General features: G+C 46.6%; 1 long non-coding RNA gene across 2 annotated transcripts in view; it reads right to left on the reverse strand.

Annotated features, from left to right (window-relative positions):
* LOC144826607 (uncharacterized) overlaps nucleotides 1–23473 on the reverse strand; it is a 174139-nt gene that overhangs the window by 27398 nt on the left and 123268 nt on the right. The window contains exon 5 of one of the 2 annotated variants that reach the window (XR_013609865.1): nucleotides 4757–4860. The exons of the other annotated variant lie outside the window; for it this stretch is intronic. This is a non-coding gene — a long non-coding RNA (uncharacterized LOC144826607). Of the gene's footprint in view, nucleotides 1–4756; nucleotides 4861–23473 lie in introns of those variants that run through there. 2 annotated transcript variants of the gene reach the window in all.

Consider the following 23473-nt stretch of genomic DNA (forward strand, 5'->3'; position numbering starts at 1 on the left):
ACAGGGTGGACGCCGTCCACCCTGCCAAGCAGTTGGGGCCCACTCTAAAATATGCTGAACATGTCCCGGAGTAATTTTGAGATACCGGGATACATTTATCGGCGCCTGCTCGTTATCTGCTTTCCTTCCGAGCAGCAACGTGCAGACGGGGAGGGGGTTTTGTCATCGGAGACTCCAGCTGGGCCATAGCAAAGGCCAAACTTAAGGGCCCATTTGGCCTTCTTTTGTCCGAGTATGCAGACTGGGGGCTGCCTGTAGCCTCATACCCAGTGGTAGAAGTGGGCGGGGACGGAAGGGCACGGCGTGCCCCTACTTCTAAATATTATTTCAGTCCGTTCCCCTACTTCTTTTTTTCAAAATATCGTCCAGGGACGGCAAACGATAACCTTTCCTTTCAGCTTCCAGGGGCTGCTCGCACTTCTCTGTTGAACTCCAGAGGATGCAGCAGCCCCTCCCTGAGCTCGCACAGACGGAGGGCAGGCCCATTGTCATTCAGATTGAGATCGATTATCTCCTTTCGAATGACAATGCGCCTGGGAGATGCCTTTCTAGGAAGCCCTTGGGCCAGGGGGGAGTGTCGTTAAAGGGTGGCAGACCCCTGAAGCTACACTGTGCTTTGTTCTGTGCTTCTAAAGCAGTGACAGATACAGAGATATCTTTAGTGCACGGAGAATTTACACATCAGGGGAGAGTTTACACATCAGTAGGAAGTTTACACATCAGCAGGGAGGTTACACATCATTGGGCGTTTACAGTGAAATGGCAACAGTCAGCTTTTCCGCCATTAGCAGAGCCCTGGGGGTTTTCTTGTAAAATGAAACTACTCTGGCACAATATCCAAAGTTACCTGTTCAAGAACAGCTGACTCCGAGAATGCTGCCGCCCTGACGAGGCACATTTTCGATGAATGCATAGAGTCACTGATCTGCTGACTGCCAACTAAATAACTGAGTCAAATATAAGTAAACAAGGTTGTCCTTCCAGGAGCCTATGGGCAGCTCAGTAGGGCTGCGCGCTATTCTTTGGTATATGTGCAATTATGTCAGACACACAGTATGAAGGCCCGAAATCCTTATCTTCCAAAGAATCCCCAGATATAACATCCTCGCTACAGTGAGGCACAATAAATATTGTGAATGGGAACAGACGGCTTTTTAGGCAGTCTGCACAGCACTTGGGAACATGTGCTTCAGATGCAGGCCTGTCTGAAGGGCAGCAGTCCAAGGAAGGCCTGGCTTTGGACAGCCCACTTCCAGAACCAAGCCTGACCAGAGATATGCATCTGTCAAAGTTCTATCAGAGCTGGGCATCCCTGTCTCTTTCAGAGGTCGCCATAATGCTATCCCAGTGCTACAGAGCCAGGCCTGGCAATGGATACAACTGTGTCCAAGCCACGCTGGGCATTGACTGCAGAGCTGGTGCTTGTAGCCCTGTTAATCCTATTATAAAGTTAGAAGTGCAAGTACCTCTGTTCTCTAAATGTGCTGACAGTTTTACACAAGACGCTGACAACATTTCTCTTTAGTTTGTCGCTCCTAGGCCCTCCTGGATTTCCCTCCTTCTTCTTGAGTCTGGTTGTCCACTTGTCCTCTTCTCTGGCCTGGTTGTCTATAAAGCACATGAAACTCCTATATACGCGCACTCTATAAATAGCGGATGTAATATAACATAACATAAAGCACTACAATCAACAGAAAGCAAGCATTGGTAAAGCCAATAATTTTAGCAATTATATGGGGAATGCCGAATGAAAGCATAGATGCAAGGGTATATAGCTACAGCTATAATGAGTATGCAAAAACACATGACTGTATAGAACGTTGGAATGTAAATGCACTGACACACAAACATGCAAGGTGACATGGACACACATATGTGAGAGATATCCTGTGCAACATATTACAAGTGCCATAGGCTGAAATCCACTTATAATACGGCAGATGGGGCATTCGCCATGTTTGTGATGGAGTATCACATCTGGCAAACCCTAAATAAGGCCTTTCGATATATAGGCAGTGGTAGAAGTGGGCGGGGACGGAAGGTCACGGTGTGCCCCTACTTCTAAAAATTATTTCAGTCCGTTCCCCTACTTCTTTCTTTCAAAATATCATCCCGGGACGGCAAACAATAACTTTTGCATTCAGCTTCCAGGGGCTCCTCGCACTTCTCTGTTGAACTCCAGAGGCTGCAGCAGCCCCTCCCTGAGCTCGCACAGACGGAGGGCAGGCCCATTGTCATTCCAATTGAGGTCAATTATCTCCTTTCAAATTAAAATGCGACCGCCCTCTGCCTTTAGCATATCAAGTGCCAGTGAGATCAGAGTTGGTGATTACAGAGGAGCTTTCCCAAACAGAGTACTGTGGGGAATTTGACACCTTGTGTAATTTGTCAATGTTGCACACAGAGTGAACTGGGCAGGAGCAGTGACTGGACAGAAGAGACGACAGAAAAGGAGAGGTACTAGGGCATGAGAGGTGACGGGGCAGGAGAAGTAACGGGCAGGAGAAGTGACAGGGCAGGAGAAGTAATGGATAGGAGAAGTGACGGGGCAGGAGAGTTGACGTGTCAGGAGCAGTGACGGGACAGGAGAGGTGACAGGAAAGGAGAGGTGATGGGACAGGAGAAGTGATGGGGCAGGAGAAGTGAAGGGGCAGGAGCGGTGATAAGGAATGGGCAGGAGCGGTAACCGGCAGAAGCAGTGAACGGATAGGGGCAGTGAACGCATAAGAGCAGTGAACGGGGCAGGAGAAGTGATGGGACAGGAGAAGTGATGTGGCTGTAGCGGTGATCGGGCAGGAGTGCTGACCGGACAGGAGCAGTGAACGGGCAGGAGCTGTGACGGACCAGGAAAAGTGACAGGCCAGGAGCAGTGACGGAGCAGAAGAGGCAACATGAAAGCAGAGATGACTGGGCAGGAGAGGTAACTGGGCAGGAGAGGTGACCGGGCAGGAGAAGTGACGGGCAGGAGAAGTGGCAGGGCCCGAGAAGTGACGGGGCAGGAGAGATGACAGGGCAGGAGAGGTGATGGGACAGGGGAGGTGACGGGGAGAAGTGGTGATGGGGCAGGAGAGGTGACGGGGCATGAGATAGAGCGGTAACCGGGCAGGAGCGGTGAAAGGACAGGAGCAGTGAAGGGACAGGAGCGGTGAACGGGGCAGGAGCGGTGAACGGGGCAGGAGCAGTGAACAGGGCAGGAGCAGTGAACAGGGCAGGAACAGTGAACGGGGCAGGAGCAGTGAACGGGGCAGGAGCAGTGAATGAGGCAGGAGCAGTGACGGGGCAGGAGAAGTGATGGGGCAGGAGAGGCGACAGGGCAGGAGAGGTGACTTGGAAGGAGAGGCAACAGGGCAGGGGAGGTGACCGGGCACAAGAAGTGATGGGCAGGTGACATGACAGGCAGGTGATGTGACGGGCAGGAGAGGTGATGGGCAGGAGAGGTGACGGGGCAGGAGGGGCGATGGGGCAGGAGGGGTGACGGGGCAGGAGAAGTGACGAAGCAGTAGAAGTAATGGGGCAGGAGCGGTGATTAGGCATGAGCAGGAGTGGTAACCGGGCAGGAGCGGTGAACAGACAGGAGCAGTGAATGGGGCAGGAGCAGTGAATAGGGCAGGAGCAGTGAATGGGGCAGGAGCAGTGAATGGGGCAGGAGCAGTGAATGGGGCAGGAGCAGTGAATGAGGCAGGAGCAGTGAATGAGGCAGGAGCAGTGAATGGGGCAGGAGAAGTGACGGGCCAGGAGAAGTGACGGGCCAGGAGAAGTGACGGGCCAGGAGAAGTGACGGGCCAGGAGAAGTGACGGGCTAGGAGAAGGGAGGGGCCAGAAGAAGGGAGGGGACAGGGGAATTGACGAAGCAGGAGAGTTGATCGAGCATGAGCAGGAGTACTGATTGGACAGGAGCAGTGAAAGGGCAGGAGCAGGCATTTCCCAGGGCGACTGGAAGGGTAGGGGGCCATTTTTGTTTGGGGGGACCGGTTTTGAACAAGTGCAGGAGTTTTAAAAACACTGCAAAGTTCTTTGTATATTCAGCAGGTTTCGGTCAACAATACAAGTGCCAAGATAACGTTGGTGATCAATGTACCTGCTGGAGAGAGATGGGAGCATGCTTTGTCTAGTGGCTGTTTTACTCATCTAAGGTAGCGCAGTGGGGTAATATGCCTGCTGCAAAGAACATGTACCATGCATATCAAAGAACAAAATGTTATGTGCATAGTTCTGTGGGTAATGCTTTGTGTTCACTTCCCGAATGAAAGGACACTTGAATACATATGGCTTGGCAGTTCGGGCTGGACTGTTCCCATTGGGCGCAGGATCATGACTGATTTGCATATGGCTGGGTCCAAACTGGAATGGCATGGTGAGCAAAAAAACAATGGATTTAGGCCTAGATCTCTGTACTGGGGTGAATGTATGACATTGTTCTGCATTCTGTCCATCAATTGTTCTTTTTGCATTTGTCACCCCGAGTGGGACAGGTATGCTCAGACATGAGTCCCGTGCTCTCCATGCCACTGGAATCAAGCTATCCTGGCTGATGAGGGCTGAAAGCCCGAAACCGGTCTAGGATGCTTGTTCCCAGTCCAGGGAGGACCTGGCCTGGCAGTTCGGGCTGGACTGTTCCCATTGGGTGCAGGATCAAGACTGATTTGCATATGGCTGGCTCCAAACTGGAATGGCATGGTGAGCAAAGAAACAATGGATTTAGGCCCAAATCTCTGTACTGGGATGAATGTATGACATTGTTCTGCATTCTGTCTACCAGTTGTTCTTTTTGCTATATTATGATTGAGCAGCTAGCTGGCTGACATGAATATGAAGGAGCCTTTGTGGGTTTCCGTGAGTCTAGATTATCCCGAAGAGTCCCTACAAGACAAAACATAATCATGGATTTCTGAACAATGAGAGTAAAAGCATTAAGGTAACATGTTGTTCCTGCTTACATTTCACACTCTTTACATAAACCTGTATTCCCTATGAGTGTTTGCTTTTTCCTGAATTAAACCTCAAATAAACATGTTTATTCATTGTTTTAATTAAATAACGTTATAAGCTGTAACTGGTCAGTGAAATGCTAAACGTACTAAAAATTGGTATGTTTTGCTATTTCTAGCCACACCCCTGACTCCGCCCACTGATTCAATCTTCGGTTATTCCCGCCCCCTGATTCTCCACCCACAGTTCCCCTACTTTTTCTTTCCCACTTCGACCACTGCGTCATACCTAGATGTAAGTGCAGAGGAAGGGAAACAAAAGCAGCAGCTAGTTAACACTTAAAAGGCGCATAAGAGAGGCACGATTTTGACTGTGTTGGGACCCCCATATATAATAGATCATGCACTGTAAGAATGTCAGATGTGTTACTCTGTCCTAGTGCAAAATTACAATTTAAAGGCCAACATTATGTATTTGTTTTACAGCATTATTCATCCCATTGTAGGGTGCCGGGTCACTTTACAGCAAACATACATATTATATTGCCAATAAATCGCACACATTTGTAAATCATTGCACAGGATGTGTTACATAAGACAGTGAAGGTTACTGGGTGTAGGAGTCACATATCCTTCATAGCTCACTGTGCTATATTAGAAGGATTACAATGCAACTGCGTGTAAAAAAAGGATCTCTGTGGTCAAAGCAGTAACCAACTTACTTACCTATCTACATAAAATAAAATATGCCCTCTACATGTTACATGATGTGCTTTGCACAAGGCACATTAATCCTGTTTGCTACTTTAAGTCAAAACTAGGACTAGAAAAACAAGCACTGGCGTTGCCAATAGGTTTCGCATTTGGAAAGTTGGAGCTATTAGTTTTGTAAATGACATTTTATATTTATATATTGTTATTGACAATGCCAATAACGATATATAAATATAAAATGTCATTTACAAAACCAATAGCTCCAACTTTGCAAATGCGAAACCTATTGGCAACGCCAGTGCTTGTTTTTTTCTCTCGACCCAAGCTGCACCAGGTATTGCAGTACCTCTAGAAATGGTGCACTTCTTCGTCCGTGGAAAACAATGTTGTTTTAAGAAAGAGGAAAAAACTAAAGTAGCGCTTTACTTGCAACCTCTGTAAAGTGGCGCTAATGTGTGTGGTTGAGTCACCAAAATAGGAGAGGAATAACTGGAAGAAAGAGAGAGGGTGAGGGGGCAGCTGCTAGCGGAAAGCAGAAGTGAACATTGTTGTTTAAAAAAACACGATAAAACGAAAGTAGCGCTCCACAGGAAAAACCTGTCAAGCGGCACGACTGAATGTGGTTGTGAATACAATTAATATGGCAGCCTTTGGTATTTTCACCCTTTTTTGTGTCCGTTCCGAGGCTGCACCACTTATAATATAGTACCTCCGGGAATGGTGCAGTTTATTACCTGATCTTGAACCAATCTGCGTACTTTACGACCACAGAGGAGGACCGAGACAGAGGCAGGAGAGGGAATAAGAGTATCAAGGAGCGGGGGAGGGGGAGGGAGCGCTGATAGCGACAGAGCAGGAAAAGCTAAAGTGTTTGTTTTCAGTAAGTGAGAAGGGGACTTAAAGAGAGGGAATAAGAGGAAGGGTCAGAGAAGGGTGAGGGGAAGCTGTGGCCGCCGCGCAATATATAAAGGTAAAGATAAAGTGCGTGCCAGGTAGATGCACAATAGGAGTAGAAGCAACGGTGGACTGCGCTGTTTGCTAAATAAGTTGAGTTTGATGACAAATAGCGAAATGGTGCTTTGAACGCAACTTCTTACCTCTCTCATAATGACCCGAGACGCATGGGCAGCGGACACAGGCAGGACACTGTTGGCCTCCCAATTAAGTGCATCCCACTCGCTATCAGTGGCAGTGTGAACAAAGCAAAGTAGGGCCACCATATTTAAAGAACACAGCTCAGGGTGTCTGGTTCACCAAACATAAACAAAATCTTGAGCGAAATGGAAAAAGAAACAGAGACTTCGAATTCATTGCAGCATCACCCATTTTGGCTGCAGTCAATAAATAAAGCAGTCATGTGAGGTGTCTGTAAAAGAGAGTTTACCATTTTTTTCCCAAATATTCTTGGCCGTTCCACAAGAGTTCGTTAAGAAATTCCTTGCATGGGAAAATTGGTAATTTCTTTCTGCTGCTCTCTACGCAGCCTCTTCCTGTTGTATACAAATTGAGCACTATTTTCCCCCGAGGGCCTGTGGGGGATGGAGTGTGAGCAAACTCTCCAAGCCTGTATATTGCTCAGTAAGTGGTGTGCCAGTAAGGTCTGACATCCGCTGCTTTCTCAAACCGGAAATCGCAAGGAGGTGTGGTGGCATCTCCTGTGCCTCATAGGCAAATGCAGTGTCTGTCACCGGGATAAGTGTCTGGCAAAAATGTCTCTTATCAAGATTAGGTTAAAAATGGGCATTAACCCTGCGAAAACTATCTTTATTTAAAACAAAGTTGGAGATGAAGGCATGTTGAAAACACGCTGACTGTTCCAGTGTTTGATCACTCCGAGAGCGCTGCACATTCTGGGAATGAGAGGCCCGTCTTCTACCTGGAGCGTGTGGCGCATGGCGCCTCTGGGCCTTTGAAGCCTGCACTGGGGGAGGTGCGCCTTCTTAGGACGCCTGATCTGTTATCAGGACTGCTGCCCTGACGTCTCAGAAGATGCGGCCACCGAGGCGGGGCACTGTGTCTCCCTGCAAAGTAGGCCGAGGCGGGGCACTGTGTCTCCCTGCAAAGTAGGCAAGAAGTGGTGCCGAAAAGATAGCAAACAAGCTGCGGGCGGCAGGACTTAATGGTTGAAGAAAGTAAACACCCGGAAAGCAACAACGAGCAAGGGTGAGGAATAGAGGAAGCCGGATGGGGGCGGGAGAGCCTGGTGGGGGGGCGGGAATGCGTGCGATGGGAGAAGTGTGGCAGGCAGATGCGCGGAGGGAAGCCGGATGGGGGCGGGAGAGCCTGGTGGGGTCAGGCGGATTAGAGAGATGCTCGTGCTTGTGTGGTCACGTGACCCGCTTTTGTGTTCACGTGACCTCACATGCACTGTGAAGAAACCGCAGTGAAACCGCAGTGGTTTCACTAGTCGATCAAGCCCTTGAATTTTCGCCTATTCCATTCGCAAGCGAATGGTAATAGGCGAAACCTAAAAACAGATCTTTCTATCAAATGTGTTAACCACCAGGCAGCTAAAGCAATCACATCTACATGTAAATGTGCTGCACCTGGAATATTACGTCTGGTGGGGTAGGCTGGCAGCCGAGTTAGTTTGTCAAACCTTCGGTAAAGGAACCTTCCACGTGCAGTGATATCACTTTTTGTAATGTCTCTTCCTGTGGTGTCACTTCCTGTGATGTCACTTCCTGCGATGCCACGCACTGTGATGTCACTTCCTGTGATACTACCTAACTTAGAGAGTCCCCCCAATTCTTTTTTTAGGACTTGGGCCCTGCTCCTTCTCAATCCTGAGCAGGAGAGGAACCTTTATGAGTTCCTTATTTCAGTTATGAATGGCTGCCAAGAGTTTGTTTCAGAGTTTCTAAACTTAAGAAGTTCCAAAATATTAGTTCGAATATGATAGAACGAAAACGTCAACTAGTGCACTAACCTTTTTTTTCAGTTTTGGTTAGTTCTGCGCAGGATTCTTAAAGATGCATTAACATTGTTCCTTCTCCATTACCTTTTAGGATTGAAGAATGCGGCCAGATGTGGAGGCTCACCGTTAGAAGATGCGGAGTTCCAGGTGAGGAGTTCGGGAGGGTTCCGGGCAGGGATAAAGAACCCCAGGCGAGGGCGGAGCGAAAAGAACCACTCTCTCCAACTGGAGAAAAGCCAAGCAAGGATTCTTGGCTTGGGCATGGTCAAACAAGATGGCTGCGGCTATTGAGTGACACCCGAAATCCCACGCAATTCCCATTGCCACAGATTTCTACTAGGGAGAGCCAGCCAGACAATCCCAATAGATGGACTAAAGCCCCTGGGGATGTGAAACACATTATATAAGAGCTTCGAGCAACAGGGACAAGAGTCAAAAGGTCCTGGGTGTGAATTATGGGAGCATAAAGGGTCTTTGGAACAAACATCCCAGGGGATAGTGGTGGCTCCTCCGCAATGGAGCATCATCCCACTGCCTGGTGCAGAGCCAGCAACTGAAAAATAAAATGATGCTTTAGCATTGTTTTATTTTATATTTGCCAGCTTGTGCATGGAGGGGTGGCATGGGCGGGTGGAGGAGGAGTGCTTGTGCACTCCTTAAGTGCTTATATGTGTTTTGCCGGCCATCTCAGGCCAACCAAAACCCACATGCACACATAGGTTTCTCCAGCCCAGCTACATCCAGCAGCCAGGCTGGAGAAACAACTACAGACTCCCTTGCCGAGAAGGGTGTCTTTTCCGCCCACTCAGACCAATCCCTGTGCTGCAATTCCTGCGCTGCTCTGCAGCACAGGGATTGGCTGGGAGGCTGTCCCAGGGGCTGCTGGGACCCAGGAAGAGGCCAGCAGGAGCAACGCAACAAGGGAGGCGGCGTCAGGTACGTTTTTTTAATTATTATTTACCCCCCACCACCACCACCCCCCGGGAATGGTAACATGGTTGACAGAATAGTAGAGGAGACCCATTTACCAGGATTCCTAACAGTTTACACACTCTGTCCTGTCTTACAATCTTGTATCCAGACGCGTTTGCTGTGGTGATGCCAGAGGCCGATGTAGGGTTGAGCCAGGTTTTGGTCAGGAAAAGCAGTCTACTGAGAGGTTATGCAAGTGTTCCTAGCCTTTGATGGTGTGTATGGCAACCAAGCTGGTGTTATAGAGAAGGCAAGATCGGGAGAGCTGGGAGTTTTCTGAGGGGAGATGTGGGGTGCGTGTTTGTGCATGTCAGTGAGGATGGTGGAGGTTGTGGGGTTACGGGCAAGGGCAAGTGCAAGAGAAGTGACAGGTGACACTGACACGGACACAGGAGAGTGCATATGCAGGGCTGGAAAGAGTGTCTGGGGTTTAAAGCGTGGGTGGCTATGGTGGAGTTTCATCTGGGTGTGTGGTGGGTGCGTGGAGGACTAAGGGTTCTAGTGCTGAGCGTAGATGGGACGCGGACAGGCACAGGCGGGTTTGCCTGCTGCACACGGCTGCTGCATGTCAGTTTAGTGGCTGAAAATCAAGTGGGAGAGGAGTTCCGGGGGTTTCGCCCAAAATAAATAGACCACACTCTTAATACTTGTAGCAAAAAAGGCCACTTTATTTAGATAAAGTAAGCTCTCTGAAACTAAAATACTCTATATTTCATTATGCATACACAATTTGGTAAAATGGGCCAAAACCTTTCAGTTTTTCCTTACATGTTGAACTTTCTGACCAAAACCATCAATATATATCTGTTTAGTACATTTTTCCAAAACCTTGTTTTTTCCCCTTTTCTTTCATCTTGTATCCAAAAGGATGGGTAAGCCCGCTCCAGACTTACCACCCCCAAAAATCGCTCTCCGAGCCCATCTCTCAGAGTAACGTGTCTAATAGTGGCATAAGAGTTTTTTATTTATTTATTTATTTATTTTGTTTTTTTGGGTGGGAGGGTGGGATTTTGACAGACTAAATAAACCTCCCGCCTCCCTGCTAACTCCTCACGTCTAAATTGCGCCTAACGTGCAGCTCAAAACGTTGGCAGCGCACACCTGCTCCTGGCTCTCGCGCCACTCTCTGCCCTGGTCTGTTCCACTCGGGTGAAAAACCCCAGGGGTAGACTGCTCGCGCTACGCTCCCCCTGGGGCCCCCAGTGCGCGTGGCTCGAACAAGTGGTGGGAGCGGCACAAAGCAGGTGAAAGCGCTGCACAGTGAAAACATGGGAAGGCACATGGCGAAAAGGTCATTATAGTAGGAGCAGAGACTGGGAAAGAGCAGATAAGGTTCAGAAACAGGAGGCAAAAATGTACTTTAAGATGAGACAAAACAGCAAAAAGTGAAACAGCTGAGGTCCGAGCAAGAATGAGAGAGCAGTGAGAAGGAACAAGTGGACAAAAAGCACAATATGTGTGAGAGCAAAATGACAGGAGAAAAGGTCGGAGTGACAAAGAGCAGAATGTGTGTGGGAGAGCAAAAAGGAGAACATGAATGTGGGACAAAAATGAGGAAGATAAAGGGCAAAGAAGTAAAAAGCAGAATGTAAGTGAGAAAGCAAAAAGAATATGAGTCGGGGAGGAAAATGAGAGGAAGAAAAACGGTAAAAGGCAAAAAGCAGAATCTGAGTGATGGAACAAGAGTGAGAGGAAAAAAGGTCAAAGAGGTAAAGAGAGTGGTAAGTAAAAGTTGATTGCTGTGCAGGCGGTATTTATCAGGTCGAATTCTAACCGGCCTAAGAATGACCCACACAAGCTAAGCCTAGTTACCACACTCTGCCTCTGCTCTCTAAAGTGTGCGCTCCTTTATCTGTATATCCTCTGTGACGCACAGCGCGGACGGGACCATTCCCATCGAAGGGCGTGGGGGGGATAGTCAGGGGGCCAACCCTTTGAACATTCCTTCCAAAGTTTAGTAATAAAACACCTGTCACACAGATCACATTAGTCCAATGACATTTAAACGAGAAAGCAGGAGACAAGAGGCGGGGGGGAGTGAGAGAGAGGGAAAATGTGACACATCCATACCGGACCACTGCCAGCCCACTGTTCATAGTCTTTCACCTTTGGGAGGGTTGAGGATTGGGCCTCAACGTATCTTTATTTATTTTTATTTTATGCGTTTTAATATAACGCGGACTTTACCCGAAGGTGTCAGAGCGCTTCACAATAGGAACAGCAGCGTTACATGAGTAGAAAATTACAAGTGGGCTTGTTACAAAAGCAAACGTTACATTACATGAGGCAAAGGTGACAATTGTGCATGTATCAAAAGCAAACAAAATACAAGAAGAGGTAGCAAATGATACGTTACAAGAGGAAAAAGTGGCATGTGTGCAAATTACATAAGCGTACAGGATACAAGTAGAGGTATAAAACTGCAATAAATGACAGACACTCAAAACACAAAAACACACTGGGAAGGCACTTCTATAGGCATGGACTACAGAATTTCCTATAGTGGAAGAACTTCCTTCAGGGAATAGAGAGGGCATGAATTAGATTTGGAAGTGTCTTTGAAGGAGGAGAGCTTTGAGGTCAGTTTTGAAGGACCGGGAAGAGGTGGTGGTCCGGAGCTGAGGGGGAAGTGAATTCCAGTTTCTCACTGCATTGCCTGAAAAGGATTGGGCCATCGATCTTTCTTTTTTGAAAGGGGGAGGTTCAAGCAATACATTTTCTGCATTACGTGATGGTCTAGAGCCTCCAGAGAGTTTCAGTTTATTCGCCAGGTAGCCAGGAGAGGAGGAGTGCAAGGCTTTGTGGGTGATACAGGCAGTCTTGTAGATCAATCTTGCCTCAATGGGAAACCAACGGAAGGTGGATAAAATGGGTGTGATGTGGTCGCTTCTTTTAGCCTCATATATGAAACAAGCTGCTGAATGGAGAACAGATTTAAGGGGGGACAGGTGGGATTTGGGGAGGCCAGTAAGAAGAGAATTGCAGTAGTCCAATCTCGAGAGAACCAGCGATTGGACCAGGGTTTTAAGGTCTTGCTCTGGGAAGAAGCGATAAATCCCCCAAAAGAAGGCGCAGTTGGTATCGAGCAGACTTTGCAATGGAGTTGATGTGGGAGAGTAGATTTAGTTTTTTGTCGAGTATGACACCAAGGCATTTTGAGCTGTCGACAATGATGGGTTTATTATTAAGTAGATTCATCTGATCCATCCATGATTGAACCGGAGGAGTAGAAAGTGAGGAGGAGAGGAGGAGGAATTCAGTTTTGGAGGGATTCAGAATCAGTTGATGAGTTACCATCCAGTTTTGAATGGAGTCGAGAGTAGAGTTTAGGATGGAGAGATCGTGAGTGGAGACCACCTTAAGGTACATTTCGTCCGCATAGAGATGATAGAGGATCCCGAATTTACTTAAGAGATTTCCCAATGGTTCCAAATAGAGGTTGAACAGAGTGGTTACAAGTATAGAGCCTTGAGGAACACCTTGACCTACCGCCAAAGGAGATGAAAAACTGTTCGCTATTTTGATCATTTGGGATATATCAGAGAGGAAGGAAGCAAACCATTTAAGCACAGTGCCTTTCATGCCCATTCTCTGTTGAAGAGTGTTAAGGAGAGTGTTGTGATTGACAATGTCAAAGGCTGCAGAAAGGTCAAGGAGAATTAGAAGACAAGACTCCCCCAAATCGAGTATCCGCAGCGCGTCATCAATCATTTGCAGCAGGGCTGTTTCAGTGCTGCAGTTTTGAATGAAACCAGACTGGAAATTGTCAAGAAGATCATTGTCCTTGATATGACGGGAGAGTTGTTTCGCTACACATGTTTCTGTGATTTTAGCAAGAAAAAGTAGGTTAGTGATGGGGCGGAAGTTGTTGAGGTCGTTCGCATCAGCAGTGGGTTATTTAAGCAGAGGGGTAACCTGCCCAGTTTTGAAGGAAACAGGAAGGGAGCCTTGACAGAGGGAGAGAAGTTGATGGCAATGGCACTAGGGATGAGGTCAAGAGAATGGTTGGAGGGCTTTGTTTCGAGGATGCATTTGATGAGGGCATCTTCAGAGATGGGGTCAAAGTTCTGCCAAATGGCTAAGGGGATTTGCGCTCCTCTGGAGGGGTAGAATGAATGACCTGATCCACAAGTGATTTCACTTTTTCGTCAAAGAATATAGCAAATTCCGCTGCTTTCTTTGTAGAATCCTCCAACTTGGAGGTTGAGGGAGAGCATTATGGATTCTTCATCAGATCGAATAGTTTTTGGGGTCTATTTTTGGCTGAGTCAAGAAGGGTTCTGAAATGTGATGCTTTTCCAGGGAAGATGTGCTTGTGGTACCTGGATCTTGCTGAACGAAGCATGGCCAAATTAACGGTGGAGGGCGCTTGTCTCTATTGTTTCTCCAGGATTCTTAGGTACTTCCTTTCTTCATAAATGGATTTGTTGAACCAAGGTGCTGAGGTAGTGGCCTTTTCTTTTTGCTTTGAAGAGGAACAACGTTATTGATTTCGACTGCAAGGACTGTGAAGCCACCCATATTGCTAGACAGACGCCAAGAATAGAGATTAACACTTTGGACGCCACTATTGCAGCATGGCAGGAGATTGGGAAGCGCACACAGAAATTACCTTTAAACGTGCCTAAGATGCCCATAGCGGGGCATGTCGCTTTGTCGGTGGCACAGGAGCGTGGCCCCATTGCGGCTTTCAGGGATGTGGGTATCACATCAATGAAGGATTTATATCTCGATGGGACATACATCACTAGGGAATATTTGGAGTATATACAGCATCCCACACTACTGTACAATACACTTGTTATAGGTTACGTAGGGCTTTACAAGATCATTACACCTCTTTCCCTGACGAACCGATACAGCTGCATGCATTACAATTAGTGATATTGATGAAGCAAAGCTTTGCATATTTTGCGGCTTGCCGAAATCAAGAACCTCGTTTATGTGTAACAAGGTAACCCGTGTATGTTTTACTAACATTTATATTTAGTTTGGAGAAAGACCGTGAAGCTTGCACATGTGTTTTACTAAAATAATTACTCGTGTCCCCTAAAATGGCCGCTGCTTGTATTTTAGTTACTGCGCATGCGTCAGCCACACTCACGTGTCCTGACGCGTCTGCAGAAGTGGAGGGAAAGTTATGCGCATGCGTAATTCATAGCTGTGCTTATCATGTGGTACTGCTCGTGCCACTGCTCTTGTGTCCGTGTCAATGTAGCTAACATTTAATGCAATTAAGTTTATTTCTTAATGATGAGTTAAAAGTACAAACCCTGTGATGTGTTTTCATAATGACATTATTATGTATTAATTTGTTTTCGCTTACTTTTCATGTACCGCGGGAAATGGGGGTCTGAGTGAGAGGAGAGCCATATTGGAGGTCCCTTCTGCGCCTGTGCGACATTCGGCAGCACGAGGGACCTTGGCTGATGGAACATAGCCAGCTGGCAGTGATGGGCGAGATGCTCCTGAGAAAGTCACCTCTGCCCTGCGAGAACAGCGAATGTGGCTCCTTATGTGATACAATGTAATGTTGCGCTACTGTTAGCTCATGGGAACCCCAAATCCGCTAGGCGGTACCCAAATATGTTAATGAAGGCTTCAATTCGCGTATTGTGATTGGTGTGTTACCCAAACCCTACCTTAGGACCAATCGAAATTGAGGGATTCTGACACTTTGCAACATTGGGGGGTGGTACACTGTCCCAAAACTGTATATCTACCCTGGGTTCACCTAGTGAACCGTCCGACTTGTCTGGTTTAGCTGACCTGTCACTGACCCAACGCACTCAATAGGTGACTGAAGATACAGAGCGCTGCGGAGCACTCTGTCCGAATTTGACCATAGACTAAGGTTCTACTGAACCTTAAAGTGCTGGCAAAGCACTTAGCTGGGAGTTCGCTGACCCAATCGGGGTCTTGATCGATAACTGCAGAGCGGGTGGAGCGCAGGCGTTGCTTCCGAACTGTGGGTTCCGGTCCTGTCCTGAAGAGGGTCCTGTCCTGAGGGTTTGCTGTCCTGTCCTGAGGGTCCTGTCCTGATTCCTATTCCGAGGGTGTCCTGTCCTATCCTGGGTGTCCATTCTGCACCTGCTGTCCTTTGAGGGGTATCCTTCCTTGAGGGTTTCCTGTCCTTAACTGACCCGTGGCCAGGGTTTGGTTTCCACACCTTTTTCTAGGTAAATATCACTCTGAACCTCTTGAAATTCTTGCACCTTCTGAATTTCTAACTTTTGCTTTAATAAAGTTAAACATTGCATATGTTATATTTCCATGCCTTTCCGCAACTATTGAACAGTCATTTATAATTTTGCAAAGTTATTCCTATGTCTTCTCAATTGTTAGAAATTATATTTTGCATAGCAGTGTGTCATTTTCTGATATGGTCTAGAACTTCGTTGCCTAGATTGTTCAAAGGCCCCTTCACCTTAAGTAAAGCGTGTTATTCATTATAAGCTCTTCTACAGTAACACACACTTAGTCTATCCCTGTTTAGATAATACTGACTTTACATAGTATTTTCTCGCTACATTTTATTAGTACTTTGATGATTACTCTGTCATTATTTCTTTATGCATATGTGATTTACGTTATCTTGGTTATTGATTGCCTTATTTTACTGTACCTCATGCAAGAAATATTGAACTTTAGATAAACATTTTAAAACTTCCAGTTGTCCGTGGTCATTTAAACAGTATTTGAATGGTATTGGTTGGGTTTGTATTTTGCTGCCTTTCCTTTACAGCTAGCTCCCTGATTCATTGTGGTCATTAGGCACCCGCATCGGTGGATGGTAAGTCGGGTGCACTGAAAATTGGTAGCAGGGAACACACCCACATCAACCTGGTAGAGCTCGTGAAGTCACCTGATCGATGTATATGGTGATTTGAAAGTATATGGGCCCTGAAGCCGGAAACGGCGAAAACTGTTGGTCGGGTGGCCTCGCGCGCTCTATCAGTTTTCTGGTAGCTAGAGGATGGTTAGGGACTAGTTGAGAGTAAGGCAGGGATTAGTTGGACTAGTTAAGTCGGAAGCTGCTATTATATTAATGCTGCTATAAGAGCGGCTGTTCTGAGGGAACTGATCACTCTCTTGTGAATACGCTGCTGAAATTCATGAACTGCTGTATTGTTATTATTCTTGTTCTTATATTGTTATATGTACTAATCCATGCATTTGTAAATCGAAGCGTTAAGTGTTGTCCGAACTCCCCGGGGAATTGAAAGGGCAAGTGGTGAATAGAATCCATTGTCCTGAGGTCACAGGTTCGAGGAAAGTTAGGTGCAGGTTAGGATAACCGGGAAGCACTAACTAGGGTTTTCTGAATACATGTGTGAATAAATGACAGTAACGGGGTTCATTGGCAAAATTCCCATAGTGGCGTAACCTAGTAAGGGTCACATCGGAAGAGTAGCAGGTTCCTCGGAGCTAGCGTGAAAGCAGAGGGGTCCGCTGAGAAACCTTAAACTCGGAATATATCCCGGAAAGAAGTGGATGAGTTTAGGGGAATAACAGGTTCACCGATGCTAGAGTGAAGGGTAGGCGGAAGAGATCTGCCCGCAGCGCGTGAAAAGTAAATGGAAGTAGTTTACTTGCTGTAAAAGAATTCTTACTCTATCTAGACACTTGAGCACTGTGGCGAATGTGTATTTGTTGTAAAATAACCAAGCACTGAGCACTTTAAAAGAAAGAAAGTTTCCGTTACCTTGTGAAGGGAGGGAGTCAGTCGCGAAGCGCCTCTGACGTCACTCTGTGCCGCGCTGGGATTGGTAGAAGCAGCGGGCGGGTAGCGGAGCTGAAGATTGTAAAGGAGGGGTGAGCGCCAGAGCGTGGGAACTGTCTCACGAAGGGGCCGCGCACCCATTGGCGGAGCTTATTTTGTGTCGCGCACCCATTGGTTGCACGAATTTTCTGAAGAGTATTCTGATTGGAGGTAGTTTGTAAACAAAGTTAGCGCAGAAGTCGTATGTGGCACTCGCGGACTACAGAGACGCGACCTGATCCAAGGCATCTAGGGTTTGAAAGGGATCAGTGGAAGGCTAACAGATACGATATTATGTACGGAACCAAGAGAAAAATGTCCCTTGTAAATAAGGTGAAAAATTATTTTAAAACGGACAAACCGATTAAATCTAGGGAAGGTGTTCTTGTCCCAGCACCCAATACTCCCGCCTCATTCATGATGTTTGACCGAGGGTACAATACCTGTGTGTGGCTGGAGAATTGGGTGAAGTATACAAAAGATGACGGAGTATTGGCTTTTCCGTTAGATGGTACTTTCAATGGTAGGATCTTATTTAATTTAAGAACCCGAATGAATGAACTGCATCCCAGACCGAGACTAACGCAGTATGAGGCATTAGAGGAATGGGAGATTGAGGCTTTTGAAAGAGAAAGGCCCCGAATGGACAAGGGTTTGACCAAGTGGTACCCCAGGCAGAAACAGGAGTCCAGGGATAAAAGGATGAAACAGTGGAGGCAGAGCATGATTGTTGAGGGTCTGTTTCCCATGATGCCGGCATGTCATAACGTTGGAGCGGGTGAGAAAAGTACTGAAAAATGTAAGCATTGGGGGGCCCTGGGGGATTCAGATGATGAACTAATAGATGACATCTGTACCAGAAGTCCGCCACCTTACAATGAGGGAACCCGACCTTCCAGTGTAGGAGATGTTCCCCGACGCCCCTTCCTAAAGGAAGAAGACAGGTCCCTGGGACTGGGAGGGGGTGGTCAAGTATTGCCCTATCCTGAAAAACCCGAACTGACGGAAACAAGGGACATATATCCCAAAGTGCCCGCAAGTCAGGAAGAAAAATATTCACGTACAAAAACCTTTTTTCCCAGACCCTTGTATGAAAGCGAAGAGAAACCCTCGAATTCAGGACTGCCTTTTGTTCAACCTCCATATAGGGAAGAGCGCAGGTCCTTTAATACTGGAACTTTATTCCCGAAACCAAATTATGGGGGAGGACCAAGTGAAACGCATCCTACTGCCCCGAGTTTTACTCCTCCATTGACCCCACAGATATTACATGACACAACTCTAAGAAGGGTACTAGTGGAAAAAGAGCAAGAGGCTCTAGCTAGACAAAGAACAGAAATAATTCAGAAAATTTCTCAGATAAATACCAGTCCTGAGGCATTGACTATTCCAGTAACTATTGGACCGGTGGTCCCGTTATACGGAAATGGTCAGGGAAATCCGATTACTCCAGTCATGACCCCAGTCATAGCAACCCCGAGACAGGAACCAATCATCATAGATGATCAGTCCAGTGAGTGTGAGTCTGAAGTTGCATTCTTGGAATTGCCAAACAAACAGACTGGAAAGGGAATACAGCAGAGGTATAACCCTTTTAATACAAAAGAAATTAAATTAGAGACAGCAACAGGTACTAGGAATGTCTCTCTGGTAACTCCGGATGAAATTGAGAGTTGGAGTCGTGAATTAGAGAAGCAGACTCCGCAAACAAAGCCTTTAGATCTCTACAAGCTGAGGGTCGAAATAGAAGAATTAATGGCAGGAAATGTGGGGTTGGATCGATTGAATACCTACTCTGAAGAAGAATTGTCGTTCATATGTAAAAGCTTTACAAGGAACACCAGAGTGCTCCATGAAAAACTGACCGAAACAGCAGTTAGTATGGGGGTAGATATCTCAAAATCCAAGCCCTTACAGAAACCGTACAGAGCAGACTTCTCAGACAAAGATATAGAACACCTGAATGTGGCAGGGAAGAAGTTGCAGATTAAAGAATTAATGGGGGTACTGCAGAAATGGGGAGATGTGGAAAAATGGAGAAGCAGGTGGGCGAAAAAGAGGGAAGAGGTTCGCTCCCGACAAGTGACTCCCGAGTTTGCTTTAAGAGAGGTAGAAAAACCTGAGCAGTTATGCCCCATGCGCGAAGTTCCAGGGGGGAAATATGTGCATGTCCCCTGGTCTAGGCAGGATATTGTGTCCTTCACGAACGATTTTCCAAAATTACGAGAGAAACCAGTTGACTGGTACCGGCAGGTGGAGAGGTTCGTGAAGGTACAGAAATGTCTGTGGAAAGACCTGGATGGGTTTTTCGACATTGTGGTTCCAGTAGATTTATGGACCCAGTGTAAAATAAACATAAATTGGCCCAGTGAAGAGTATCCCAGAAACAAGGAAACAGGGGAGCCATCAAAGGAAGTCATGCGAAAATATGAGCAGGTAATTCAGCACTTGAAAGAAAAGGTGCCCGCCAAGGAAACTGATTGGACAAAAATAGATAGAACAACACAGGAAAGGGACGAAACAGTGCACTCCTTCTATGAGAGGTTATTGCAGGTATTTAAAACATACAGTGGTATTGACAACATCGACCTGAAGGATATGACACACTTTATTTACAGGTTTGTAAATGGTTTAAGACCTGAAATTTGTCAGTGGATAAAAGACAATAAAATCTGTTGGCATACTAAGAAAATGGATGAGGTCCTGCGGTACGCTAAGTACTGTGAGGACGAGATGGCAGAAAAGAAAAAGGCCCTTAAGGAGAAGGTTATGTGGGCTCAGGTGAAGCTCGCAGAACAACAGGAAAAACAATTGAGTAACATGGTTAAAAATGCTGAGAACAAAAGTCCTGGGGGAGGGGGTGGAGGAAAGCCCCGGCCCAAATTTAGCAGGGAAGAGGCTATGAAAAAATTTCCCTGCCATCAGTGCGGCGAAATTGGACACTGGCGAAACGAGTGTCCCCAATTAGTCGATGTTAATGAGACAACTCCTGATTTAATTCCACAGACGCAGAAAGAAAGACCAAGAAAGACTCAACCCCAGGTAAAAACAGTTCAGGTGCCTCGAGCACCCAAACAGGTATACAGGGGAAGACAGGCAGAAAATGAAGAGATAGAGGTTTGGGAAAGCGGGGAGAACAGAAATACAGCAACTTCGCAGTATCTGCTGAATGATACCTTCCTTTGTAATGATCAGGACTGACGGGGCCTGAGAGGGGAGGACGAGGAGTGCGTACTTGGCGCTTCCTTGCCGGTAGACCAGTCTGGACCATATATTGAAGGAAAGGTTGACGGAAATGATGTCACCTTTCTGTTGGACACTGGCGCTACCCGTTCTACTGTAAGAACAGTGGACGTTCCAAACCTACCCCTCTCGGGAGAAAATATCCAAGTAGTAGGTGTATCTAATCAATTGATTAGTACTCCTGTTACCGAACCAATGGAGATTTCAATCGGAAATTTTAAACAGATGCATAGATTTGTCGTCTGTGACACCAGTCCAGTAAATTTACTGGGACGTGATTTGCTGTGCAAAATGAACTGTACCATCTTTTGCACACCAAAAGGTGTTGAAATACAGACCCCAGATGAAGACGGCATTTATAAATTATTGTTGCTTAGACCTGACTCAGAAATTAAAAGATTGACCCTGCAGGACTTGCCCCAAGAACTACAGGAAGCCGTAAAGCCAGAGGTGTGGGATTTCACTGGAAAGGATGTGGGGTTGATGAAAGATGTGGACCCCATACAAATAGCCATCAAAGACAATGCAGTATATCCTAACACTAGGCCCTACCGAATGAATGCTGAGGTGAAAGCAGGTGTCACTCTGGAAATACAAAAATTATTGGAAGGAAACATCATACAGGAAGTGATGAGCAGCCCATGCAACTCACCGATTATGGGCATCAAAAAGCCTAGTGGCAAGTATAGGGTAGTGCAGGACCTGAGAAAGGTTAACAAAATTGTAGTTCCTTGTTGCCCTATTGTCCCGAACCCTGCAGTAATTCTGTACCAGATTCCTTGGGATGCTGAGTGGTTCACTGTGATTGATTTGTGTCATGCATTCTTTTCGATACCCCTGCACCCCGACAGCAAATTTCTTTTCTCATTTGCCTTCGAGGGTCACGTGTATTGTTGGAACAGGGTCCCTCAAGGGTATACAGAGAGTCCCTCTATCTTTAATCAGATCTTGAAGAAATGTCTAGAGACTTTGACCTTACCTGGGAACTCTGTCTTAGTGCAGTATATAGACGACCTTCTATTGGCGTCTAAAAGTCACCGGGACTGTGTAGTTGACACCATTGCCCTCCTAAATCATCTGTGTGAGAAAGGGCATAAAGTGGCCCCTGACAAACTACAGTTCTGTGCAAAATCAGTGAAATATCTAGGACACCAGATAGAAAAGGGTGTCAGAAAAGTCACTTCAGAAAGAGTGAGAATAATTCAAAAGATGCAGTTGCCCCGTACTCAAAAAGAAGTCAGAATGTTCCTGGGTGTATTAGGGTACTGCAGGCAGTGGATTCTGGGATTTGCAGCCTTAGCCAGGCCCTTGATAAAAATGACCACGAGAGGAATGCCAGATGTTGTACAGTGGGACGATGAAAGTCTAATGGCTTTCACAAGATTGAAAAACTGTCTGTGTACAGCCCCTGCGTTGGGAATGCCAGATTATTCCAAAGAGTTTGCACTATTCTGTGACACTCGCGATAATTGCGCATTGTCAGTCCTGACTCAAGAACATGGCACAACCAGGAGGCCTGTGGCCTATTTCTCTGCCACACTGGACCCAGTAGCTGCTGGGTTACCAGGCTGTCTAAAAGCAGTAGCTGCTACCTGTGCAAGTTTGGAACAGAGTGAGTCCATTGTCATGGGACATCCTGTGACTGTGTATGTTTCACATGGAGTGGTAATTCTATTGACCAGAACTAAAACACAGTATCTCACCCCTAGTCGGCTGACTAAATACGAGAGGATTCTTGTGGGTGCAGCAAATGTAAGCATTGTTAGGTGCGGTATTCTGAACCCTGCCACCTTACTCCCCGACCCCTTGGAAATGGAAGGTGGGGATGATGATGAACATGATTGTATTGACCTAACAGAGTTCAGTACCAAACCACGCCCAGACATAAAAGAAGTACCATTGCCTGAGCATGATAAAGAACTATTTGTGGATGGTTCCTGTCTAAGACATGAATTAGGAGGCTTGAGTGCTGCTTATGCAGTAGTGTCTTTCACAAAAATTGAACAAGCAGGTTACCTATATAACATCAAGTCTGCACAAGTAGCCGAATTGATAGCCATGATAATGGCTTGCAAAATTGGGAAGGACTTACGCATAACAGTGTATACTGACAGTCAGTACTGTTATGGCGTTGTGCATGACTTTGGCCAATTATGGCTGCAGAGGGAATTCATGACTTCCTCAGGTACTCCCATTCAGAATGCAAAAGTTGTTCATGACCTTTTAGAGGCCATCCAGTTGCCCAAAGAACTGGCAGTGGTAAAATGTACTGCTCATCAAAGGAGCATGGACAGAGTATCTCTGGGAAACGATTATGCTGATCGAGTGGCTCAATGGTGTGCCAAAGATCGGTATATTGTAAATCCAAAACGAGGGGGGCCAGGAACCAGCTGCCAGCTTCAGGTGTTTGAGGAAGTGCCTACATGGGATGAGGTGAGAGAGTGGCAGGAGTCGGCTCCTTGGCAAGAAAGAGAAAAATGGAAGGAGGATGGCTGTAGACCGAGGCGTGTGGATGGTGTGATTTTGGGCCCAACTGGTATGCCGGTGTTACCCCGACACTTGCTTGGCACAATGGCAAGATTAATACATGAAGGATCACACATTGGTAGGGATGCCATGATTCTGGTATTTCAACAGACTTGGTACAGCAAGAAATTCAGGAAGGTAGCAGAGTCCCTCTGCCAGAGGTGCCTGTCATGTCAACAGATGAACCCAGGCAAGAGGACAATGGTTGAACTGAGCAAGATTGGGAGGTCAGGGGGTCCCTTTATAAAAATACAGATTGATTTCATCACCATGCCCCATTGTGAAGGAAAGCGATATGTCCTTGTCATTGTGTGCGTATTTTCGAAATGGGTAGAAGCTTACCCTACTCCCAAAAGTGACGCACTGACAGTAGCGAAGTGTTTACTAAAAGAACTGATACCTAGGTTCGGA

Source organism: Lissotriton helveticus, chromosome 3_2 (genome assembly GCF_964261635.1).
Source record: "Lissotriton helveticus chromosome 3_2, aLisHel1.1, whole genome shotgun sequence".
In the NCBI taxonomy this organism is placed as follows: Eukaryota; Metazoa; Chordata; class Amphibia; order Caudata; family Salamandridae; genus Lissotriton; species Lissotriton helveticus.